The sequence below is a fragment of the Cervus canadensis genome, chromosome 12 (genome assembly GCF_019320065.1).
Source record: "Cervus canadensis isolate Bull #8, Minnesota chromosome 12, ASM1932006v1, whole genome shotgun sequence".
Taxonomy (NCBI): domain Eukaryota; kingdom Metazoa; phylum Chordata; class Mammalia; order Artiodactyla; family Cervidae; genus Cervus; species Cervus canadensis.
This window is the reverse complement of record NC_057397.1, coordinates 53,182,547-53,209,012: the sequence shown is the minus strand read 5'-3', so window position 1 is coordinate 53,209,012 and position 26,466 is coordinate 53,182,547. Positions and strand designations below refer to the sequence as shown.

The 26,466-nt window shown below is 39.7% G+C and overlaps 1 pseudogene; it reads left to right on the top strand.

Annotated features, from left to right (window-relative positions):
* The first annotated feature begins 23,538 nt into the window (after positions 1–23,538).
* On the top strand, positions 23,539–24,140 carry LOC122450946 (annotated as a pseudogene).
* Positions 24,141–26,466: the final 2,326 nt, after the last annotated feature.

Genomic DNA, 26,466 nt, shown 5'->3' with positions numbered 1-26,466 from the left:
ATTTCTAAATAATGATAAATAACATTATGTTTAATCCAGCTACCCTTTCTACATACTGCATGCAGATACCTATTGCATTTTAACATGTCTGCCTTTTTTCCCACTCATTTATTCAACATGCCTGACATAGTACTAGATCCTGAGGGTGAAAAAATAACTAAAATGCTATTTCTACATGAAGGAGTGCTTCCCTGGTGGTTCAGTGGTAAAGAACCCACCTGCCAATGCAGGAGACACGGGTTCAATCCCTGGGGAAGGAAATGGCAACCCACTCCAGTGGGAAATTCCATGGACAGAGGAACCTGTCAGGCTATGGTCCTTGGGACTACAAAGAGTTGGACATGGCTTAGTGAATAAACAACAACAACATGAAGGAACTCTTGATTAGGCAGAAGAGACAGATACCTAAACAATTTATATTTCAGTGTGGTAAGTGCAATTAGGAAGGTGTACATGGAGTATTAATATAGTGATTTAATTAAATCATAAGCACAGACACAGCTTACGTCTATGTGTTTTCTAAGTCTCCCCCTACCCCCAAATAATTATGGCTTCTTGGAGTTTGTATCTTCAGAAGTTGACTCTTTCCTGACCTTATTCCGTTTCTCTGGGGGACCTTATTGGAACTGTGTACTGATTCCACCTAATGCCTGTGAGCATTTCCAGAAGCCTCAATTCTGCTGTCATCCTCATTAAAGAATCACACAGAGAGAAGGTGCCTTTGGAGGACTTAAATCCCCTTTTTTCTTCACTTACCACCTCATATAAAGCTAGGATTGACAGCTAAATCTACCTTATTTGGAGATGTTGTAATATGTGAAGTGAAGGATATTGGGCAAAGGGAACCATCACTGCTGTTTTTCATCTTTCCCCGATGCTAGGACCTGGAATGTGGCGACGCCATTCTTGGGGGGAAAGTAGCAATTCCCAGTAGTCAAAAGTATCTCAGAGGAATCTGAAAGAGTTGTGATGAATCTAAGAGTTGACAAGCTAATATAAACCACTAGCCACTTCAGGACATAATTCACATACCTATGTATCTGTTCAAATACTTTTAACTCTGTGCGTCTTTCATAGAGTATTCTGTGCCTGTTATCTGCCTTTAAAAATTCCTGCAGTCCAAATAAATGTTCACTGCCTGCTTTCCAGACTAGCGTGATTACTGACAGGAAATGGTAATACTGAAATGCAGTACAGGCTTCTAATCATGACAATTATCACTTGAACACATTCTCTTGTGCGATAACAGCCAGCTTCAATTATCTGGCCAGACATCTTATTTAGCATTTATTTGAAAAATCTGACATGAAAAATATGGGCTCTTTAAGAAAGTAAGTTTTTAAAATATTTTCCCCAGTACTTTGTTATGTATATCTCAAGCCAACACTAGAATCTAACGCCAGTGAGGGAATTAAGCTAGTAGAGCATGCAAGTCAAGTTACTTTTGATATAGCCAACAATGTAGAAGTACATATTAAGATTCTATAGGGAGACAGGCAGAATTTTCAGCCTAAAACCCAAACAGGTAAATAGAGTTTTCAGGGACACCAGAAGGGTAAAGCAGAAGAGTTAACGAGGAATGGAAACCTCTTTTATGCTGATGGTATCCTCTTTGACATGTTGTATTTTCTTAACTGTTTACATGTCTGTTTCTTCTGCTAAACTGTGAGTTCTTAAGATCAGGAATGATCTTAAGATCATTTATGTCTGTGTCTATGTCCATTTATGTCTATACCCATGTACCTTTTGACGAAAATGATGTAATGGATAGGAGGCCCTTAGAGTAGAACAGCAACTGGGGTTCATGTGAAAGCACCTAAATATCTTAATATTATCCAACTGGGACTTCCTGGTGGTCCAGTTGTTAGGAATCTGCCTTTCAGTGCAGGGGATGTGGGTTTGATCCCTGGTCAGGGAAATGAGAGCTCACAAATGGTGCAGCAACGAAGCCCATGTGCCACAGCTAGAGATTCTTTGCGCTGCATGATGCAATGAAAGATCACACATGCTGCAACTAAGACCCAGTGCAGCCAAATAAATAAATATTTCAGAAAAATCTTATCCAGCTTTCCAGATGATTTGAGACTATGCATGTGGTTCCCTGATTTTCCTATTTAGAATAATTCCCTCCAACATGACTTCACCTTGTTAACTTCCCTCCCAATGCTTATCAATGTTGTTGTTCAGCATTGGTTTACATCCTGCTCATGCGTGAGTGCTAAGTTGCCACAGAAGTAGGACAAAGTAAAGGAAGTTCTAGGGGGTAGGAAACAGGGCCAGGGCATTCCGGAGAGCAAGACAGCAAGGTTTGGACCACTGCACAAGAGCAACAGCAGAGGGAGCATGCTGGAATTGGAAAAGCTTTTCTCCACCAGTCTCACTGTAAAAAGGCGAGGAGGGGTTGGGTAGGGACACAAACACACACGCAAAACCCACAACCCCCCCTCCCCGCCCCAATTTCCCATAGAAATGAGCATGAGGGAAAGTATCCAGGGAAAATCTCAAACAAAATTTATTATAGGAAAAAACAAGGAGCAAACTAGCATCCTTACAGGTGGGAAAAGCAGGCCAGGAAGATGTGCCCACAAAAGAGCCCAAACTATAACCCACCATTTCAAAACAAACCTAAGAGACATGAAGCAAATGATTCAAGATGTGAAATAACATCCTAAATCAGAATTAGAAAGGCTCAGTATTGAGGTGACAGAACTCAGAAAAGAATTAACTTATTAATTAAGAAGAATTAGGTTAAGGAATACCTTAAAAGTCATAGAAAATGAAAAGGGGAAGTTTTTCATTTTAAAGGAGAAATTAGAGAATTCTCTGGCAGTTCAGTGATGATGTGCTTTCACAGCTGTGGCCCGGGTTCAATCCATGATCAGGGAACTAAGATCCTGAAAGCAGTATGGAGCCTACTTGTTCAGGTGCTGCTGAGATTTATTCTACTCTCAGAGGCTCCTCCTTCCTTACTATGCCTCCTATCTGAGTACCCCCCAGTCTCAGGTTTCGGAGTCACTGAATGGCTCAGCGGCTCTGACCCCCGCAGCCCTGCGCAGGCGCGCGCCGGCGGGGGCGGGGCCAACAAAGCACGTGCTCCCTGGTCCACTGCCCTGTCGCTGGGACTGCTGCTGCTATGCTGGGAGCCACACACTCCTGATGGCCAGGCACACCTGCCCGCAACTGAGTTCCACTGCTTTGCAGCCGTAGCCCGTCAGCTTCCTTTCTCCAGCACAGAACTCTGAGAATCTGTGACTGTTGTGGCCATACCCATTTGTATTTTGGGGCTTTCTAGCTGGTTCAGTGATAAAGAATGTGCCCCAATGCAGGAGCTGCAGGAGATGCTGGCTCCATCCCTGGGTAGAGAGGATCCCCTGGAGTAGGAAATAGCAAACCACTCCGGTATTCTTTTTGTTTTTTTCATACTATTCATGGGGTTCTTAACGCAAGAATGCTGAATTGGTTTACCATTCCCTTCTCCAGTGGACCACATTTTGTCAGAACTCTCCACCATGACCCGTTTGTCTTGGGTGGCCCTGCATGGCATGGCTCATAGTTTCATTGAGTTAGACAAGGCTTCCATCCATGTGGTCAATTTCGTTAGTGTGGTTTTCATTCTGTCTGCCCCTTGATGGATGAGGATGAGGCTTGTGGAAGCTTCCTGATGGGACGGGCTGGCTGTGGGGAGACCTGGGTCTTGCTCTGGTGGTGAGACCATGCTCAGTTCAGTTCAGTCCAGTCACTCAGTCCTATCTGACTCTTTGCGACCCCATGGACTGCAGCAAACCCGGCTTCCCTGTCCATCACCAACTCCCAGAGCTTGCTCAAACTCATGTCCATCTAGTTGGTGATGCCATCCAACCATCTCATCCTCTGTCATCACCTTCTCCTCCTGCCTTCAATCTTTCCCAGTGTCAGGGTCTTTTCCAATAAGTCAGTTCTTCGCATCAGGTGACCAAAGTATTGGAGCTTCAGCTTCAGCATCAGTCCTTCCAATGAATATTCAGGACTGATTTCCTTTAGGGGCCATGCTCAGTAAATCTTCAACCCAATTTTCTGCTGATGGGTGGGACTGTGTTCCCTCCCTGTAGTTTGGCCTGAGGCTAAACTATGGTAGGGGTAATGGCAATAATGGAGACCTCCTTCAAAAGTACTTATGCCAGCATACTGCACCTCCCAGGACTGCTGCTGTCAGAGCCCCTGTTTCTGCGGCAGGCCGCTGCTGACTCATACTTCCACAGGAGACACTCAAATACTCAAAGGCAGGTCTGGCTCAGTCTCGTGGAAGTCACTGCTCCTTTCCTTGGGTCTTGGTGTGCACAAGGTTTTGTTTGCACCCTTTGTTTGCGTCTCTGGCAGGTTTGAGGTTTAATTTTAAATGTAATTGTGCCCCTTCTACTGTCTTGTTGTGGCTTCTCCTTTGCCCTTAGACGTGATGTATCTTTTTTTGGTGGGATCCAACATTATCTTGTGGATGGTTGTTGAGCAGCTAGTTGTGATTTTGGTGTTCTCCCAGGAGAAGATGAACACGCATCCCTCTACTCCACTATCTTGAGATCGTTTTATTCAAAATTGGAAAAGGACTACATCAAGGCTGTATATTGTCACCTTGTTTATTGAACTTACATGCAGAATACATCATGTGAAATGCTGGACTGGATGAAGCAAAAGCTAAAAGCAAGATTGCTGGGAGAAATATCAATGACCTCAGATATGCAGGTGACACCATCCTTGTGGCAGAAAGCGAAGAGGAACTAAAGAGACTCTTGATGAAAGTGAAAGAGGAGAGTGAGAAAGCTGTCTTAAAACTCAACATTCAAAAAACTAAGATCATGGCATCCAGTCCCACCACTTCATGGCAGATAGATAGGGAAACATGGAAACAGTGACAGTCTTTATTGTTTTGAGCTCCAAAATCACTGCAGATGGTAACTGCAGCCATGAAATTAAAAGATGTTTGCTCCTTGGAAGAAAAGCTATGACCAACCTATACAGTGTATTAAAAAGCATAGACATTACTATGCTGACAAATGTCTGTATAGTCAAACCTATGGTTTTTCCAGTAGTCATGTATGGATGTGAGAGTTGGACCATAAAGAAGGCTGAGCACCAAAGAATTAATGGCTTTTAAACTTGGTGTTGGAGAAAACTCTTGAGAGTCCCTTGGACTGCAAGGAGCTCAAACCAGTCAATCATAAGGGAAATCAACCCTGAATATTCACTGGAAGGACTGATGCTGAAGCTGAAACTCCCGTACTCTGGCCACCTGATGAAAAGAGCCAACTCATTGGAAAAGACCCTGATGCTGGGAAAGAGAAGGTGGAAGGAGAAGGGGACGACAGAGGATGGGATGGTTGGATGGCCTCATTGGCTCAAAGGACATGAGTTTGAGCAAGCTCCGGGAGATGGTGAAGGACAGGGAAACCTGGTGTGCTGCAGTCCATGGGGTCACAAAGTTGGACATGATTGAGCGACTGAATAACCAGTATTCTTGCCTGGAGAATCCCACAGACAAAGGAGCCTGGTGGGCTACAGTCCATGGGTTTGGAAACAAGTGGAACACTTACTGACTAAAAAACAACAGCTTTGTGGTAAATGTTACCCAGGTGCTTTGGCTTCTCCATGTAGTTGCTGTGCTTATGTGGTGGTTACTTGTTACTGGTTGCTTGTTTTTTCCTTTTTGTTTTGTATAAATTCAAAAATTTAAAACCTGGGCTTCTGCCATCTCTCCCATATACCTGACAACTGCGTTTAAAGCTGGGAGAAACCTAGAACTAAGCAGGTACAACCACACACAAGCTCCTTGAGTTAAAGAGTAAACTTAAATATTTATCAAATATGTTGCTCACCTCTTTATCCCTATCACCATTTGCCATACATATAGCAGCTTATTTCTTTCTTAACCAGCTTTGCTGTATTCAGCTTTGCCCTCACCCTTCATGCTTGGTCTAAGCTGTCTCCCAAACATAGGAACATACACTCTCTTTCCTACCCTATAAACCCTAAACTTCTTAGGAGGACATGCAAACCATCCATCATTGAATTTTTCTCTCTCTTTGTCTGACCTCCTGTTGCATAAACTTCAAATCCTATGCATAAATGCTACTAGTCTGCTTCTGATTATGCACATATACCACATTGTTTCAGGACTCAATGCTTTTGTACATCCTATTGCTTCTGCTTGGAATGCCTTTTCCATCTTTCCCCTTATTGCTGATTCTTATTCAGCTTTCCAGACTTAACTGCCCTCCTCTGGGATCTCAGAGTTATCTTTTAGTTCTTATCATTTACCAGGTAAGATTTGTATAATCTAAGTGTCTGTTTCCTCCACTTCATGGTAAACGAGGCACCATAGCTTACCTTTGTGATCCTGCAATCATGTTTAGTGTCCTGCACATAGATAATATTATCATTTTCACTGGTTTTTGCTTCTGTCTGTCCTTTCTGAGTCTTTTTATCTGCTCTTGGTACTTCAGGTATGCTCTATATCATTTACTACCATGATACATTAAAAGAAAAAATATCAAATTTCTCTCTCTAGCTCAGCCTGAGCTCCAAAGAATTTATTTACCTGCTTAGGTAATGTCTGCACTTGTGTGTCTCCCAGGAATCCAAATCAAGACTGAACTCCCCATTAATGTCCTCTTTCTTGATCAATGGCACCTTGCTGATCATGCCAGAAAATAGGAATCGTGATAACTCATTCTGTTTTCTGAACTCCCTAATCATCAAGTCTTTTTTTTTTTTTTTAGCGTCTTTATTGAATTTCTTGCAGTATTGCTTCTGTTTTATGTTTTGTTCTTTTGCAAGGCATGTGGGATCCCAGCTCCCTGATGAGAGATGGAACCTGCACCCCCTGCATTAGAAGGCAAAGTCTCAGCCACTGGACTGCCAGGGATGTGCCCCTAATCATCAAGTATACTTAATTCCACTCACCAAGCCCATTTTGGATCCATCCTTTTTTTATTCACTCTCACTGTATCCTATTATCTATCACCTGAAGCTATTTACAATAGATTCCTGATATTCCTGCATGCATTTTTTATTTTCTCTCATCTATTTTATATATGACAGACAAAATAACTCTTTGAAAGTGAAAACCTGATCATATTGCTTACAGCCAATTAGTGGTTTTTCGTTTCTCTTAGCGTGAAGTCTGAAAATCTTTACATTGGACTCTGAGTTCTTGTTCTTCCTGTCGCTAACGGGCTTCCTTTAAATTCCTCAAATCCAGTCAACTTCATCTGCCACCCAGTTATTCTTTTTCCTCTACCTGGATGCTACTCTCCATCCTCCTTCCCCCTTACTAGACCAAACTCATTCTTTGACTTTAATATAGTAAACATTTCTCTGCTCTTTATAGTTTGATTATTTATGTATGCATCCCTAAACAACATAGTTTACTTTTGCTTGTTTTTGAACTTTAGATGAATGAAATCAAATTACATGAATCATTTTATGACTTGTATTTTATATTACATTATATTTGGAGGACTCATCTATATTGCTGTGAGTATAGTTTGTTCATTTTCATTGTTCTATAATATTCCACATTTTCTTAAAATCTGTTCTAGATTCAGTGAATTTTAAGGCTGTTTTCAGTTTGGGGATGTAATGACCTATGAACAATGATGCTATGAACCTTATTATACATATACCCTGGCCTACCTGTATGCCTGTTTCATCAGGGTATATACCTATGACCTTTGGCAATTAAGGCCAAATTGTTTTATAGTGAGCATCAAGATTATCCCCATATCAGGAGTATATGAAAGTTATTATTGCTATACATCCTTGCTGACACTTTTTAATTTATACCAATCTGATGGAAGTATGTTTTGCATATACTTTTTATAATAAACCTGTGCTTTATAAAGTAATAATATGGCAATAGGTGGTCATTGTTTCCAAAGATGACCACAGCAATACCTTCAACCCCACATGCCTTTCTGCAACATGATTTTGGAGGTTTTCCATTAAAAAGTAGAGTCTGTTTCTCTTCTCCTTAAATCTGGGTTGGCGCCATGACTTGCTTTGGCTTCTAGGTACAGATCTTAAGAAGCCTGGCAGATTTCACTTTTATTCTTAGGGGATCCAGCTGTGATATAAATCAGTTCAAGCTAGACTACTTAATAATGAGAGATTATGCAGAAACAGGTCAAACCAGTCCCCAGCTGTTCCAAATACCCCAGCTAATAAGTGAAGTCCCAGATACATAAGTGAAGCCATTTTATACATTCTAGCCTCAGTAAGCTTTCAGATCAATGCAGCTGCATGAGTGAACTCAGCCAATACTATTTATCTAAATAATAAGTGATTTTGTTTTAAGCCACTAAGCTCTGGAGATTTTGTTATATAGCAGTAGATAACTGAATCACAATATATATCAAAAGCCCTAAAAATGCTTGTGTGCATGTGTGCTGAGTCGCTTCAGTTGTGTCTGACTCTGGGCAACCCTACAGACTGCAGCCTGCCAGCCTCCTCTGTCCGTGGGATTTTCCAGGCAAGAATACTGGAGTGGGTTGCCACATCCTCCTCCAGGGGATCTTCCCAACTCAAGGATCGAACCTGCGTCTCCTGTGGCTCCTGCACTGTCAGGCAGGTTCTTTACCACTAGTGCCACCTGGGAAGCCCTAAAAATGCTTATACCCTTCATATCAATTTCTTCCTTTAACAATCTATCTTAAAGAAATATTTTTAAATGAAAATTTAAAATGTATACAAAAATATTCATCACAGTGTTCTTTACATTTTTAAAAAGTGGAAACAATGTCTATGTTTAAAGTTTTAAATACAGAGTAATAAATTATGATGCTTTCAAAAGTCAGAACATTCTATTCAATAAAACTACATTGAAATAATTTTTAATAATGTTGCAAAGTGCTGAAGAAAAATCAGGTGGTAATGGCAGGTTCAATTTATACACACACACACACACACACACACACACACATTCTTGTAAAAAAAACTGTACATAGAAAAGCACTGAAAAAGATAAATCACTATATAAACAATGGTTTAGTGGTCTTGATTTAAGTTTTCCCATTCTTTGAAAATTTTCTACAGAAAGGATATATTACTAGGATATATTCACTAGAGACTAAAATTATTCATTTTGTCATGGATTGATAGAAACCTCATTTAGGAGACTGTGCCTCAACAAAAGAGAAAATAACACTAAAACTTAAAATTACACAAGGATACCAAATGTCCTATCTATGTTCTTCCTCAGTAAAAAAACACCTAGATTTCCTAAAAAAATTAGCTTTGAAGTTGAGAGTAGTGGAACTTTTAGAGTCATGAGTCAAGTTAGGCTTCCTTCAAGGGCAAAGATTCTCCAAGTAGAGGAGTTTATTTAATATGCAGTCTTAGGGACCCAATCCCTAAGATTATTATTATTGAATCTCTGGGAATGTGGCCTCTGTATCTACATTTTGGTCTACATCTTCAGGGAGAGACTTATACACCCAAAATTGAAGGGAAACATAATCTTTTCAGTGGTCTCTATCTTGATCTGGCTGGTGGATCATGGATGTAAAAATTCATTGAGGCATACACTTTACTTCACATTATCTCAGTAAAAAGTAAGAGGAACAAAAATGCTAGGAATTATATATTGCTTTAGCAAAATAAGTAAATCTAATGTTTAGTAAATTGTAGTTAATACTAGTAATCATGATTTATATATTTCCATTGTTCTGAGGCAGATTATTTTGCATTTTTGTTAGAAAACTAAGCACTGGTCATTTTAGAAAAAATGTTTTATATATTTCTGGTTGAAATAGGTTTATTTTTTTAATAGAAAAATAATTATAGCTTACCAAATCTATTTGTTTGAAAAAGAAGCCATTGTTTTGCTTTCTTTGATATAGGTAAAAGCCATCATTTTAGATTTTGAAAATTGTGTATTTCTTTAGAAAGTTGATGTTTCAAGTAAATGGTACACTAGAAATTAAAAACTTTTGTTTGAGAGAAGGGAAGAAGAAAAGAAGAGAGGGAGGGAGGAAAAGAAAGGAAACGAAAGAAAGAAAATGGAAGAAACCACTAAGACAAATGGTTAAGACAAAACATTCCTGCACATCCTCTCAAAATAAATCACCTCAAGGGACTTAAGATATTTTGCACAGTTTGCTAGTGAACATCTCTATTTATTCTGATTCCCATCTAGAACAGCCTTCTTAACTACATAGTAGGTGACTGGAACACTTTATAGTTGAACATATTTTACAGTTGTTTCTACTGATGTGTATTTGCAAGCTTTAGTATTATTATTTAAAATATATGACTTTCTGTTTTGGAAAGAGAAGGGGCAGGGACTCACTGTAAGGGGCAGAGCACATTTAAGAATTTGAGGCTTCTCATTTTGATGCCTGATTTATCACACACCTTCACAATTTTACTGGTGTCAGAAGGAGGCCTGTTTTCTCTTGGAATGCTACATTCTTTGGGGATGAAGTGTTCAGAGTGTTTAATACTGTATTGGAGAGTCTCTTGAGTATTTAGCATCTGGATAGGGCCGTCATCACAGTAATGAGAGATAGAGCAGGCCAGAACTGACTCTCGCCAGGGGAAAAGCAGGATCAACACCAAATCTGCCATGGCTTTTCCCAGTGTTGCAAAAATAATGGGTCAGGAAGGCATCCTTGTGGAATACCTCTGCAGTCTTGTATTTAATTTGTTATTGTCACCCAGCCTACATACAGTGAGGAAATTACACTCATAGTTAATAACTGTAAAAAAATTTAGGGGATTATAGACCATAATTTTTATAACAACAGTTACAGGCTGTTATTGTGGACTTTGTTATTCTCACTCACATATAATAGTATCTTTCTCTCTTTTCTTCAATAATAGTGCTAAAAATACTAGAAAGGTTTTTGAAATATCAGGCTTCCCTGGTGGCTCAGACAGTAAAGAATCTGCCTGCAATGGAGGACACCTGGGTTCACTCCCTGGGCGGGGAAGATCCCTTGGAGACGGGAATGGCAACCCACTCCAGTGTTCTTGGCTGTGGAATCCCATGGACAGAGGAGCCTGGAGGGCTACAGTCTATGTGGTCTCAAAAAGTCAGATGCGACTGAGCAACTAACACTTGTTTTCACTTTTTTGAAATATAATAAATAATCCATGTTGGCTCAGAAATTATTTCCTAAGTGTTACCAAGAGAGACAAACTTCCAAACTAGATGGACCATCTGACTTATTTTGTATTCATAAAAAATCTTCTATTGCTTTTATTATGGAACTGATACACACGTGTAATAAAAAGATTTTAAAATGCATATAAGCTGAGAAAATAGATTAAAATTTCTAATAGGCCATCCCCTTAGAAATAATCTCTGTTAATATTTCTATGTAGAGATACATCAAGAGTGAGATTGATGGGTCACCACATTTATTTAGCACAGTGTTCTAGACCTTGTTTTATGAATATTAGCTCATCTAATTCAAAAAACAATTCTGTAAGGTGGTACTGTGTCTTCCCTGGTGACTCAGTGGTAAAGAATTTGCCCGCTAATGCAGGAGATGTGGGTTCAGCCCCTGGGTCAGGAAGATCCCCTGGAGAAGGAAATGGCAACCCACTCCAGTATTCTTGCCAGGATAATCCCATGGACTGAGAAGCCTGGTGGGCTTCAGTCCATGGGGTCATGAAAGAGTCAGACATGCTTAGCAACTAAACAACAACAATAGTAAAGTGGTACTATTGTAAAACTCTATTTACAGAGAAATCTGAGGAACAGAGTTTTTAAATGACTTGCCCAAGATCACATCACTAGTAGGTGGCAAAGCTGAGATTTGAGGCCAGGCAGTCTGACTTTGGAGTCTGCATTCTTAGTCACTTGATAAAATTGCTTACCAATATAGCCTTTAAATGGCTTTATTTATTTATATGTACAATAAACTGAAAATATTTAAAAAATATATTTTGATGTTTTGTTAACCATCTTAACTATGTCTAAGTATACAATTCATATGTGTTCAGTATATTCACATCATTGTATGACAGATCTCCGTAACTCTTTATCTTGCAAAACCAAAACTCTATAACCATTAGGTACATCTCCCAATTCTCCTTTCCCCAGCCTTTGGCAATCACCATCCTACTTTCTGTTTGTATGAATTTGACCACTTTTAGGCAACCTACATGAATGGAACCATACAGTATTTGTCTTTTGTGACTAGTTTATTTCATTTAGCATAACATCCTCAAGGTTCATAGATGTTACAGTATATAGCAAATAATCCTTCCTTCCCTTCCTTTTTAAGGCTAAATACTATTCCATTGTATGTATGCACCAAATTTGGGTTTTCTGCTTACCTGTCAGTGACATATTCCCTGCTTTCATCTCTTGGCTGTGGTGAATACTGCTATGAACATGGCTGTGTAAATATCTCTGAGATCCGGCTTTCAGTTCTTTTAGATATAAACCCAGAAGTGAGACTGCTGGATCATTCTATTTTTAATTTCTTGAGGAACTATCATACTGTTTTTCATGGCAGTTGAATCATTTTATTCCCTCCAACAGTACACAAAGATTCCAATTTCTTCATGTCCTTGTTAACAATGACTATTTTCTGTTTGTTTGTTTTTTGATAGTAGACATTCTAATGGGTGTGAGGTGATGTCTCATTGAGATTTTGATTTGCATTTCTCAAAGGATGAGTGGTGTGAGAATCTTTTGGCATTTTTTCCTTTTTTTTTTTTTCATTTGTATGTCCTCTTTGGAGAAATGCCAAGTCCTGTGTCCAGATGCCATGATCTTAGTTTTCTGAATGTTGAGTTTTAAGCCAACTTTTTCACTCTTCTCTTTCACTTTCATCAAGAGGCTCCTTAGTTTTTCTTCACTTTCTGCCATAAGGGTGGTGTCACCTGCATATCTGAGGTTATTCATATTTCTCCTGGCAATCTTGATTCCAGCTTGTGTTTCATCTAGCCCGGCATTTTGCAAGATGTACTATGCATGTAAGTTAAATAAGCAGGGTGACAATATACACCCTTGATGTACTCCTTTCCTGATTTGGAACCAGTCTGCTGTTCCATGTCCAGTTCTAACTGTTGTTTCTTGACCTGCATAAGGATTTTTCAGGAGGCAGGTCAAGTGGTCTGATCTTCCCACCTCTTTCAGAATTTTCCACATTTGTTGTGATCCACACAGTCAAAGGTTTTGGCATAGTCAATAAAGCAGAAATAGATGTTTTTCTGGAACTCTCTTGCTTTTTTGATGATCCAGCTGATGCTGGCAATTTGACCTCTGGTTCCTTTGCCTTTTCTAAATCCAGCTTGAGCACCTGGAAGCTCATGGTTCACGTACTGTTGAATCCTGGCTTGGAGAATTTTGAGCATTACTTTGCTAGCGTGTGAGGTGAGTAATTGTGTGGTAGTTTATACATTCTTTGGCATTGCCTTTCTTTGGGATTGGAATGAAAACTGACCTTTTCCAGTCCTGAGGCCACTGCTGAGTTTTCCAGATTTGTTGGCATACTGAGTGCGGCACTTTCACAGCATCATCTTTTAGGATTTCAAATGGCTCAACTGGAATTCCATCACCTCCACTTTGTTCATAGTGATGCTTTCTAAGGTGCACTCGACTTCACATTCCAGGATGTCTGGCTCTAGGTGAGTGATCACACCATAGTGGTTATCTGGGTCATGAAGATCTTTCTTGTACAGTTCTTCTGTGTATTCTTGCCACCTCTTCTTAATATCTTCTGCTTCTGTTAGGTCCCTACCATTTCTGTCCTTTACTGAACCCATCTTTGCATGAAATGTTCCCTTGGTATCTATAATTTTCTTAAAGAGATCTCTAGTCTTTCCCATTCTATTGTTTTCCTCTATTTCTTTGCACTGATCACTGAGGAAGACTTTCTTATCTCTCCTTGCTATTCTTTGGAACTCTGCATTCAAATGTGTATATCTTTCCTTTTCTCCTTTGCCTTTTGCATCTCTTCTTTTCTCAGCTATTTGTAAGGCCTCCTCAGACAACAATTTTGCCTTTTTGCATTTCTTTTTCTTGGGGATGCTCTTGATCACCGCCTCCTGTACAATGTCACAAACCTCCGTCCATAGTTCTTCAGGCACTCTTGTCTATCAGCTCTAATCCCTTGAATCTATTTGTCAATTCCACTGTATAATCATAAGGGATTTGATTTAGGTCATACCTGAATGGTCTAGTGGTTTTCCCTACTTTCTTTAATTTAAGTCTGAATTTGGCAATAAGGAGCTCATGATCTGAGCCACAGTCAGCTCCTGGTCTTATTTTTGCTGACTGTATAGAGCTTCTCCATCTTTGGCTGCAAACAATGTAATCTGTCTGATTTTGGTACTGACCATTTGGTGATGTCCATGTGTAGAGCCTCCTCTTGTGTTGTTGGAAGAGGGTGTTTGCTGTGACCAGTGCATTCTCCTGGCAAAACTTTGTTAGCATTTGACCTGCTTCATTCTGTATTCCAAGGCCAAATTTGCCTGTTACTCCAGGTAGCTCTTAACTTCCTACTTTTACATTCCAGTCCCCTATAATGAAGAGGGCATCTTTTTTTGGTGTTAGTTCTAGAAGGTCTTGTAAGTCTTCATAGAACCGTTCAACTTCAGCTTCTTCAGCAGTACTGGTCAGGGCATAGGACTGGATTACTGTGATATTGAATGGTTTGCCTTGGAAATGAACAGAGATTATTCTGTCATTTTTGAGATTGCATCCAAGTACTGCATTTTGGACTCTTTTGTTGACTATGATGGCTGCTCCATTTCTTCTAAGGGATTCTTGCCCACAGTAGTAGATATAATAGTCCCTCTATTATAGACATGGTATATTATAAGATGCTATTTTCATCTTGCTATTCTATATTAAACTATGCTTATAATATTTATTGATTTTATGGTAGTTTCTATATTAGTTGTCAGAGTTCACTATAACAAATTACCACAAATTTGGTGAGTGTAAACAACAGAAATTATTCTCTTATCATTCCAGGGGCTAAAAATCAGATATCTGGCAGATTTACACTGATCTCAGGCTTCTTTATTTTTTTCCAGCTGCGCCCGTGGCTTGTGGGATCCTAGTTCACCAACCAGGTATCATGCCCTGGTTCTGGGCAGTGAGAGCACAGCTTCCTAACTACTGGGCTGTCAGGGAATTCCCTCATCCCAGACTTTTAAGAGAGATAGTGCTCCTTGCATTATTGTTGGCGCTGCTTGACTGTGGCTGCATCCTTTCAATATTTGCCTCTGAGTTCACACTGCCTCTTCCTCATCTGTCTCTGTAATCTCCCTCCTCCTTAGTCTTAGAAGTACACTTGTCATCGGATTTAGGGCCGACCCAGAATGATTTTATCATCACAAGATCATTAACTAAATTGTAACTGCCAGGACTCTTTTTCCTCATATAGTAACATTAACAAATGCTGAGCTAGAACATGCACATAACTTTGTGTGGGGCGGGGGGAGTTGGCTTAAAGCTCAACATTCAGAAAACTAAGATCATGGCATCTGGTCCCATCACTTCATGGGAAATAGATGGGGAGACAGTGGAAACAGTGTCAGGCTTTATTTTTTGGGCTCCAAAATCACTGCAAATGGTGACTGCAGCCATGAAATTAAAAGATGCTTACTCCTTGGAAGGAAAGTTATGACCAACCAAGATAGCATATTAAAAAGCAGAGACATTACTTTGCCAACAAAGGTCTGTCTGGTCAAGGCTATGGTTTTTCCAGTGGTCATATATGGATGTGAGAGTTATACTGTGAAGAAAGCTGAGTGCGGAAGAATTGATGCTTTTGAACTGTGGTGTTGGAGAAGACTCTTGAGAGTCCCTTGGACTGCAAGGAGATCCAACCAGTCCATCCTAAAGGAGATCAGTCCTGGGTGTTCATTGGAAGGACTGACTGAAGGTGAAACTCCAATACTTTGGCCACCTCAGCCGAAGAGTTGACTCATTGGAAAAGACCCTGATGCTGGGAGGGATTGGGGGCAGGAGGAGAAGGGGATGACAGAGGATAAGATGGCTGGATGGCATCACTGACTCGATGGGCATGAGTTTGAGTAAACTCCGGGAGTTGGTGATGGACAGGGAGGCCTGGCATGCTGTGATTCATGGGGTCGCAAAGAGTCGGACACGACTGAGCAACTGAACTGAACTGAACCATTCCACCCACTAGGGTTTTCTTAAGGTAAATTTCTAAAATTAGAATTATTAGTTCAGGCTATGTAAAAATTTAAATGTTTTTAGGTAAATATTTCTAAATCATGCTTCAGCATGACTACGAATTGTGTTTTTAATTTTCTTTTATATATGTGTATGTGCTTTTATACACACCATGCAAAAATGTATGTGTAATCCATAAAAATGAAAAAAGGAAAGAAAATAGAAGAGAAAATTGGAGGTGGGGAGAAAATTTAAAAATGTGGAGGCAGAAGGCTTTCAGTTCTACTCTTTTATCTGTCCATAGGTGTGTTAGTAAAACATATGCTATTGGACTAGGCCTAGAGATATGGCCAAATTTGTGTGAATTTGATTTATTTATTTGATTATCCCTGTTTTGTTTCTATCTAGAAATATGTTTTATTTTCAAATCTTTGCCTTTTATGTAAAATCATCTTCAATGATAACATGTTACATTTTCCTTTTGAAAAAAGGACTTTTTCTGTTTTCTTCCATTGTCATAGAATCTTTACATGGTAGAATATAGGTACTGGTACTTTTAAAATCATTTGATCATGAAGCAAAGGGAAGTTTCATGTGTATATAAGTATGTATGTGTTCTGCTGGGAGGTGGAAAGCCAGCAGGATTTGGCATTTCTTAGACATAGTTGAAAAGTTCACTGAAAAGGAACTATGTCTCAGGATAAAAGAGCATTTGGGTAATAAATCATGTGGATTGTATTTTCAATACTTTATCATGAAGAGCCATGAATCACTAGCTTCTTGATAGAGAATGACTTTGTAACCAACTGGCAGAACTTACACATCCCATTGAGTGTGAGCCCCTCAAAGTTGGAGGCTAAGCACTTATTCCAGGGATGTAACTGTTGCTCAGTATCGATTCTCCTAACTGCTTTAAATTTCTGGCTTAAGATGCTCAAAAATAAATTTTTTTTATTTTATAAACTCATATCATATTTTGGTTACAATTTCTATGTATTTTTCAGTTTTACCATCCATTGGACTTGGCTCTGAATAATTTTTGGTCTGGTTCCAAAAATCAAATCCACTTTCATGGAAAAATAATTTGCCACCAGAGAGGATACTCAATATGTTGCTATGTTCTCCAAAAATGATTTAAGCAATAGCACTATCATTAAAATAAGAATATGGCCTCCTGAGGGATGAACTTTGAGAGATAACATGTTATTTGTGAAAGAAGTGCTATTTGTGGTATATTTTCATTAATATCCTGACACCTTGCTACGGAAGAAACATGATAGAGTCATAGGATACTAGATTTTAAGAGGAAGAAGGCACTCAAGATTTTCCAGTCAAACCTCTTAATTTTAATAAATAAGGAAAGGTGAGACTTAGGCAACTGAAATTGCATAAAGTTAGCTACATCCTTAGGTGGTTATGGAGTTTATGTAGATCCAAGTTTTAAAATTCAACTTTTATTTTTTTTTTAAACCTTAATATGGTGTAGTTGAAGTTGTGAATTGGTAAGTGGCTAAGGGAATGGCTACCCACTCCAGTATTCTTGCCTGGAGAATTCCATGGTCAGAGAAGCCTGGCAGGCTACCATTCATGGGATCACAGAGAACCAGACATGACTGAGCGACTAACAAATTTCAACCTGCAGATGTGTTCTCATTAGCTAAATATTTTTAAATAACTTTAGGTGAGAAAGTAATTCTCCACTTGAAACGAGCACCAAGTTTTAGTCATGTGTGAAACCTATGGCCTTAGGGTAAGGTTGCCAAATTTAGCAAATCAAAATCAAAATTTCCGGTTAGAAAATGGCTATTTTTTTACTACAAGAATGTCCCAAACATTGCATGGGGTATACTCACACTAAAAGTATTAATTTATTTGGAATTCAGAGTTACCTGGGTGTCCTGTACTTTATCTAGCAAACCTAGATTTGGGGCATATAAAGCATGGTGTGTGCGTGCGTGCAAAGTTACTTCAGTAGTATCTGACTCTTTGCGACCCTATGGACTGTAGCCCAGTGTCCATGGGATTCTCCAGGCAAGAATACTGGAGTGGGCTGCCATGCCCTCCTCCAGGGGATCTTTCCGACCCAGGGATCGAACCTGTGTCTCCGGAAGCTCCTGCATTGCAGGCAGATTCTTTACCACTGAGTCACCAGGGAAGCCCCCATATAAGGCAAATATATCACCATTTTTAATCTGGCCTACAAGCCAGGTATAGGAGAAACATTTATTATTCACTAAATAGCTTTATGTTCCCTCATCATCTTTTACAGATTCCTTGAAGTCAGGTAAAACCGCGGTGAGTAGTTCTGGCTTATGTTCTATTGTTAGAAGGATGTGTCAGTTGATTGATGTGCTTAAGGGCCCACATGCAGCCACCATCCTCCCCCAGGTCAGTCTTTTCCTGCTGCAGTGAACTACAAGCCTTACACTCAAGATGGCATGGATGCAAGACACAGTCTTATACCTGAAGAAAAGTTGGAATGAAGGTACCCAGGAGAACCACTGGACTCAGAGTATACCTTGTATGTGTAAGAAGCTAACCTTTATCTGTTCAGCCCTTGAAATTTTTAGGTTGATTTGTTACTGCAGCTTGGCATAGCCTCATGAACACATTGTGTCCTCATGAACACACTGTGCATATTAGATAAACTAAATATAATCTGTGAGTCTTAAGTTTGCTGTTCTTTTTTTTTTAACCTTTATGGAGTTGCCATCAACTCTGTAGATTTGTTTGGAAGACTGAATGAGAATTACAGGTGAAATGAATCTGTCATACAGACTGAAGTAAGTCAGAAAGAGAAAAACAGATATCGTATATTAACACCTATATGTGGAATTTAGGAAAATGGTACAGATCAACTTATTTGCAGGGCAGAAATAGAGAGACAGATATAGAGAATGTATGTGTGGACAAGGGGTGGGGTTGCGAAGGGGGTGAAATGAATTGGGAGATTGGGATTGACATATTTGTACTACTGCCACATGTGAAATAGACAGCTGCTGCTGCTGCTAAGTCACGTCAGTCGTGTCCAACTCTGTGCGACCCCGTAGACAGCAGCCCACCAGGCTCCCCCATCCCTGGGATTCTCCAGGCAAGAATACTGGAGTGGGTTGCCATTTCCTTCTCCAAAATAGATAGCTAGTGGGAAGCTACTGTTTAGTGTAGGGAGATCAGCTTGGTGCTCTGTGATAACCTAGAGGGGTGGGATTGGGAGGGGCTTGGGAGGGAGGTCCATGAGGAGGGGATATATGGATACATATAGCAGATTCACTTCGTTGTTCAGCAGAAACTAATACAACATTGTAAAGCAACTATACCCCAATTTAAAGGAAAAAAAAGCCTTGGCACTCTGTCTGCAGTATGGTATCCTGCAACAAATGAAAATGGTATTTAATAATATCATACTCATTATGATTATTGTTTTAATTCTTATAACAGCCTTATAAAATTGGTGTTATTATAATTTCCATTTTTATACCTAAGGGAAATGAGGCTTGGAGTGGTTAAGCAATTTGCCCAAGGTTATTTCAACAGAGCTCTAATTAAATATAGAGCTAGGTCTCCATTACAAGACAGGCTGGCTCCAAAATCTATATTTGCAAATCTATATTGCATAAACATTTGGCTGTGACATAGAGAAAAGTCTCTATTCCATTCAGTAATTTAAAAAACATTTATTGAATGCCCATCATTATCAGATGCCCTGTATTAGCATTAGAATACAAAGATGAAAAACCTGACAAATGTTGACCTTGAGGAAGTCTCAGTCTTGTACAGACAAGTAAATCTATAATTCCAGATTGGTACAGTGAAATATGTGATTAGGGGAGGCACAGGCTTCTGGAAGAAGACATGTTGGGAATGGCATGTTCAGGAATTGTAGTTAGTCATATGCCTGGTTACAAGCATGTAGTGAGTTCAGGATACTGGAGACAATAGAATATTGTCTCCAATTGGATTTCCTCAGAAGCGGAGCTTGAGAAGATTAGTGTGTGGGAAGTTTACTGAGGAGTGCATTCAGGATCAATACTCATGGAAGAGAAGAGAATGAAGTAGGATTGAGCAGAGGTAGAAGCTGAGCTGCAATGCAGTCTCAGTGAAGCCTCAGCTGATCCCACATGCAGCTCTGCAGCTGGGAGAGCCCTTCAGAGCTGTCCTGAGTTGGGACACGGGGTCAGACTTTTATACTCCCACTCTGATAGATCACAGGATACCAGCTATCCTGGAAAGGAGTCATGACCTTGGGCAAGGCAGTTTTATTCTGAGGAAATTCCTATAGAAGGCTGACAGCTGAGGATCATCTTCCAGCAGCATTCTCAGAAGCTGGGGAAATAAGTCAGGGTCACCATAATCTATAATCCATAATCCTTGCATCTCTTACTCTGCATAACTTCCAGCATAACTCATGAGCTTTTCTTCCTGGGGGAAATTCGGAAAGGGAAGGCTAGTGAGACAAGCAAGAGCTCTCACTGCTGCAGCTGGTCACGGGGCCACAGCTCACACTGGCTGTATCCCCCTCTCCTATACATTCCTGATCTCCTCACCCTCAGCTAGCAGCTCTGCTGGTCTTGACCTGACATGACCTAGACCCTTTATTTTCAGGTGTCTGTGCACTGCTCACCATGTCTTTCTCTGGCCGGAGTTACTACACCTGGGGAAAATTGAGGGCAAGAGGAGAAGGGGGCGACAGATGATGAGATGGTTGGATGGCATCACTGACTCAATGGACATGAGTTTGTGCAAACTCAGGGAGATAGTGAAGGACAGGGAAGCCTGGCGTGCTGCAATTCATGAGGTCACAAAGAGTCGGACGTGACTTAATGACTTAACAACAATAACAAATTCAATTTACCGTCAGAATTACTCAAGAGAGGGGACTCTCCTGGTTGTCCAGTGGTTAGGATTTTGCCTTTCAATGAAGGGGGTGCAGGTTCTATACCTGGTTGGGGAGTTAAGATCCCACATGCCTTGCAGCCAAAAAACTAAAATAGAAGCAGTAACAAATTCAATAAAGACTTTAAGAATGATCCACAGCAAAAAAAAAAAAAATCTTAGAAAAAAAAGAATTGGTCAAAAGAGAACCAAGGGTCCACCCAAGTGGATTACCTGAGCTCCTCACGTATTCTAACCAATCCTACCTCCTCTTGATGATCGGAGTCAATTTCCCTTGCAAAAGAATGGTGACTTATTATCTCTGACTGATCCCTGGACAGTAAGAGCTGGAAGTGGCCAAATAACAGCCATAGCTGTTCAACTGGACTCTTGATATGTCCCCTGGTTGAAAAGTTCTCCCTCTGAGAATCAGGATCTCTATACCCACAGAGCCCTTAGCTCTATGCAAACAGTAAGAAAGAAACCTTAAAATCTGAGTGAAGATCAACTTTAGGACTCTTTTAAAAATTTAGAGGCCAGGAAGAGTAAGAAAAACTAGGGGGAAAAAAACAGTTTCATAGGAGGGAAAACAGATGTATGATGTCTCTGAAGCCTAAAGAAGAAAATTTTTCAAAAAGTAGGCTTGATAAATTACTGTCAAATTCTGCTCTAAGAAAGGTACAATAAGATGGAGACTGAAGATAAACCACTGGATTCAGCAAGAACAGTGACCTTAAAGAGTATATATTTCAGTGGAGTGGAAGAATGAAAGCCTGACTGTGCATGCTAGCTTTCTTCAGCCATGTCCCACTCTTTGCAACCCTATGAACTGCAGCCTGCCAGGCTCCTCTGTCCATAGGATTCTCTAGGCAAGAATACTGGAATGGTTGCCATGCCCTCCTCTAGGGAATCTTCCCCACCCAGGGATAAAACTCACATTTCTTATGTTTCCTGCATTGGCAGGCAGGCTCTTTAACATTAGCACCACCTGGGAAGCCCAAATGCCTGACTAGAGGGGTTAAACACAGGTTTAAACACATAGGACTATGAGGAGAGCAAGTGAAGATGGTGAGTACACAAATGTTTTTAAGGGATAAATTGGGATTGACATAGACACACTCAGTTCAGTTCAGTTCAGTTCAGTTGCTCAGTTGTGTCTGACTCTTTGCGACCCCATGAACCGCGGCACGCCAGGCCTTCCTGTCCATCACCAACTCCCGGAGTCCACCCAAACCATGTCCATCGAGTCAGTGATGCCATCCAACCATCTCATCCTCTGTCATCCCCTTCTCCTCCTGCCCTCAGTCTTTCCCAGCATCAGGGTCTTTTCAAATGAGTCAGCTCTTCGCATCAGGTGGCCAAAGTACTGTGTATAAAATAGACAACTAATAAGGACTTACTCTACAGCCCAAGGAACTCTACTCAATACTCTGTAATGACCTATATGGGAAAAGAATCAGAAGAGTGGATATATGTATATGTGTAACTGATTCACTTTGCTATACATCTGAAACTAACACAATATTGTAAGTCAACTATACTCCAATAAAAAAATTTTTTTTAAAGTTGTTTATAGGGAAGTAAAGGAAAAGACAGTATCGATATCTTGAGGGAAAAGGCACAAAGGATGTTTTTTAAAGGATGTAGACATTATAATATGTTGATGAAAATGACCAGTAGAGAGGGAATGTTTGTGGAGGCCTAGTTATTATTTGTCACAGATGCCTAAAAGGAAGTGTTTAGTAAGTGCTAGCTACTCCGATTGTTTTATACTATTTTTAAAATCAGCCCTTGATAATTATAAAAATCATTTGTCTACCTTCTTGAATTTTTAATTGAATTTTTTATTTCTAGGAAGTTTCTAGGTAATTTAATAAATATAGCCAAAACGTAAGGTCCATGAATGTCACTGTAAAAAATAATAAACAAGAAGTTAACTGTTTCTTATGACCACATGAAAATAAAATTACATACATTTTTGGGGAGGGAGAGCTTTATGTAGGCAGTCTATGCATCTGAACATAAACCAGTTATTTCCACAAAATAATTTACAATTATGATAATGTTTATTTTTTGAGAAGAGTTTTGTCTATAGTCAATAACAGAGTGCTCTGTGGATGTGCTAGGTCACAAAAACAAAGACAAACAACATCACACAGAACAACGAATAATGTCAATGGAACTATTGCAAAGCATGACACACACTCCAGGTATTCAGATCAAAACTCTCCCTTTTTAGGAGTTTGGGATGGACACGTACACACTGCTGTATTTAAAACAGAGAACCAAAAAGGACCTGCTGTATAGCACAGGGAACTCTGCTCAAGGTCGTGTGGAAGCCTTGATGGGAGGGGAATTTGGGGAAGAATGAAACTGGTATATATATGGCTGAGTCCCTTTGCTGTCCATCTGAAACTGTCACGACATTGTTAAAAGCTATACTCAAAAATAAAATTAAAAGTTGTTTGTTTGTTTTTTAAGTAGCTTTTCCTTTTCTTTTTCTGATAAGTGGCTTGAGGTGACCTCTAAAAATGGTATGCTATTCACTTGACCCAGGAAACCCCACAAAATCATGCAAATCAAGAAGTTCAAATCTTCATGTTCACTTTAAGAACATTTGAAACTGCATGAAACTTGTGAAACTGCCCAGGCCATTAAGGGTATGCATATCTGAAAAGCCACCAAGTATCTTAAGGATGTCACTTTAAAGAAGCAGTGTGTGACATTCCGTTGTTACAATGGTGGAGTTGGTAGGTGTTTGGCACAAGCCAAACAGTGAGGCTGGACGCAGGGTCGGCAGCCCAAGAAGAGTACTGAAGTGTTACTGCACGTGCTCAAAGATGCAGAAAATAATGCTGAACTTAAGGGCGTAGGTGTAGATTCTCTGGTTATTGAGAACGTCCAGGTGAACAAAGTGCCCAAGATGCGGTGCAGCACTTACAGAGCTCGTGATGGGATCAACTCGTACGTGAGCTCTCCTCGCCACGTTGAGATGATCGTTACCGAAAAAGAACAGATTGTTCCTAAACTAGAAGAGGAGGCTGCACAGAAGAAAAAGATGCCCCATAAGAAACTGAAGAAACAAAAAAGTTATGGCTTGGGAATTAATGCTGCAAAAAATAAATGCAAATAAAAGTAAAAAAAGTAAGTAGCTTTCCCCCCCATACCTTTTAAAAAGTAGCTATGGGGAATGCCTGAATGGTCCAGTGGTCAAGACTCTGCACTTCACTGCCAGAGCCAGGTTCAGCCCCTGGTTGAGGAATTAAGATCCCACAAGCGGAGGGGCATGGCCAAAAAAATTTTAAAAAACCCCAACAAACTAACTATGATGACTCTTCAGGGTGTCTGGGATTAGATCTAATACTTTAGGGTCTCTAGGACAAACACAGAAGGAAGGTATGATGCATAGTTTTTGTTATTTCGAACAAAAGAGGAAAAAAGTGAAGCCTCTACTTGTGAAATTGTTCAATTTGTGTGTGAGGAAAAGCCATGTCTATAACCAATCAGAGCCTTTGGCCAAGTAAAAGATTACAGAGAATTATTGTCAGATGCTGGGTTTCTCTTCCCAGAAGAAAAACAACCCTATACCTTGAAAATTTCAAGAGCAGTCTTCCAAACCCCCTATAAAATATTAAACTAATATACTTGCAATTTTGGTACAAATTAGGAAATGCAAAAATTACAGTACTTGTAGCTATATTAACTAGGTTCACAGGGCACACATGTAGGTCTTTTTATTCCAAAGCAGCCCAGTTTGATGAGTTAATATTTCTTTGGGGACTGAATACTTGTATTTTCCATCTTCTCTGAATTAAGATTAGAAAATGAAAATAAGTGTTTGCATATTTCATTTAAAGTATAATTTCTTAGCATTACCAAGATGTTTGGCTGACCCCTGATTTTACATCAATATTTAAGGGAAGGTATTAAATGGGAAATCATTTTGAGGCAAAAATCAAAAACCATGTCATGTACTAGGCTTTTTATACTTTTTATATTTTACTGCAGTAATTTTTACTTTGTTACTGTTTTCTATAACATTGTTTCCATTATTTAAAGAGAAAAAAATAATACATTTCTAAAGGCAAATCTTCAATTTTCATCTTTTTTTTTTTGGCCACTTCACTCCACTTGGGGTATCCCCTGACCAGGGATAGATCCTGGGCTGTTGGCAGTGAAAATGCAGAGTTCTAACCACTGGACCATAAGGGAATTCACAACTTTTCGCTTTTTTATGCCAAAACACTGAAAAGAGAGAATCATGCAATTCAACATTTGATTTATCTCTCATTAAAATTTTTCTCATGCTGTGTTTAATAGTCCAAATATTTTGATTGGTTTAAATATCCTGAAAAATATGCATATTGATTTGGGAACTGATAAAATATTTCTTAAAGTCATGATGGCATATCTACTTGCCAATGTATTATAACAGTGGGCATAACTAAAATATTCCTAAATCTTACATTTTTCAACTGAGGGGGAAAAGACATTCCTTTTAAGAAACATGGCAAATCAACTAGTGTGATCTTATCATTTGGGAATGGTCTGAGGAACTCAGCCAGAATTGTCCACCCAAGGGGAGGAAGAGAGTATTACTTCTCTATCAATTCTTGTCCTGTGTTTTGCTAATCCCTTGCAGTTCCAGATTTGTACATGAGTCAAACTTTAGGCGAACAGTTTCCTACAGGTGCTACAGCAAAAGTTTCCTGATGTAGAAAGCAACAAATTGCAGTGGTTGGAAGGTGCTGTCACTTTATGCTTGTGTGCGCCTGGTTGTTATAATAACAGTCAGGCTAGATGTACGGTAAGAGAATGTGAGGTGGGGTGCACGATGATGAACACCTTTTCATGATGAATTTTGGAAAAATAACATGGCATAACCATCAATAGATGTGGTTACTTTCAAATATAAGGTAATATAGGGATATCCAAAGATTTATCAAGGTGATTATAAAAAAGAATCCAATCCAAATATTAGTCACTCAGTCATGTCTGATTCTTTGCAACCCCACTGACCGTACCCCGCCAGACCCCTCTGTCCATGGGATTCTCCAGGCAAGAGTACTGGAGTGGGTAGCCATTCCCTTCTCCAGGGGATCTTCCCAATCCAAAAATTAAACTCAGGTCTTCTGCACTGCAGGCAGATTTTTTACCATCTGAGCCACCAATGAAGTCATAAGTAAGAATGACTAAGCCCAAATGATTATATTATGTTTAAGTAAAGAAAGATAGGCTAGAGTTAAAGAATATATCCCATGTTTTTAAGTCTACATAGGACCTATTAAGAGGAAGGCAAAAAGTACTATAGAAGCTCTGCACGCCTTCAGTGGAGTTACTGTCTATATTGTCTCCTGTGAACTGGTCAAGTATCTATTCTTCTTAGCAGCATGGTATTTGGTGAAGAAGGGCATCAAACAATCATTGCTTAGAGACATGGTATTAGAGACATTAACTAG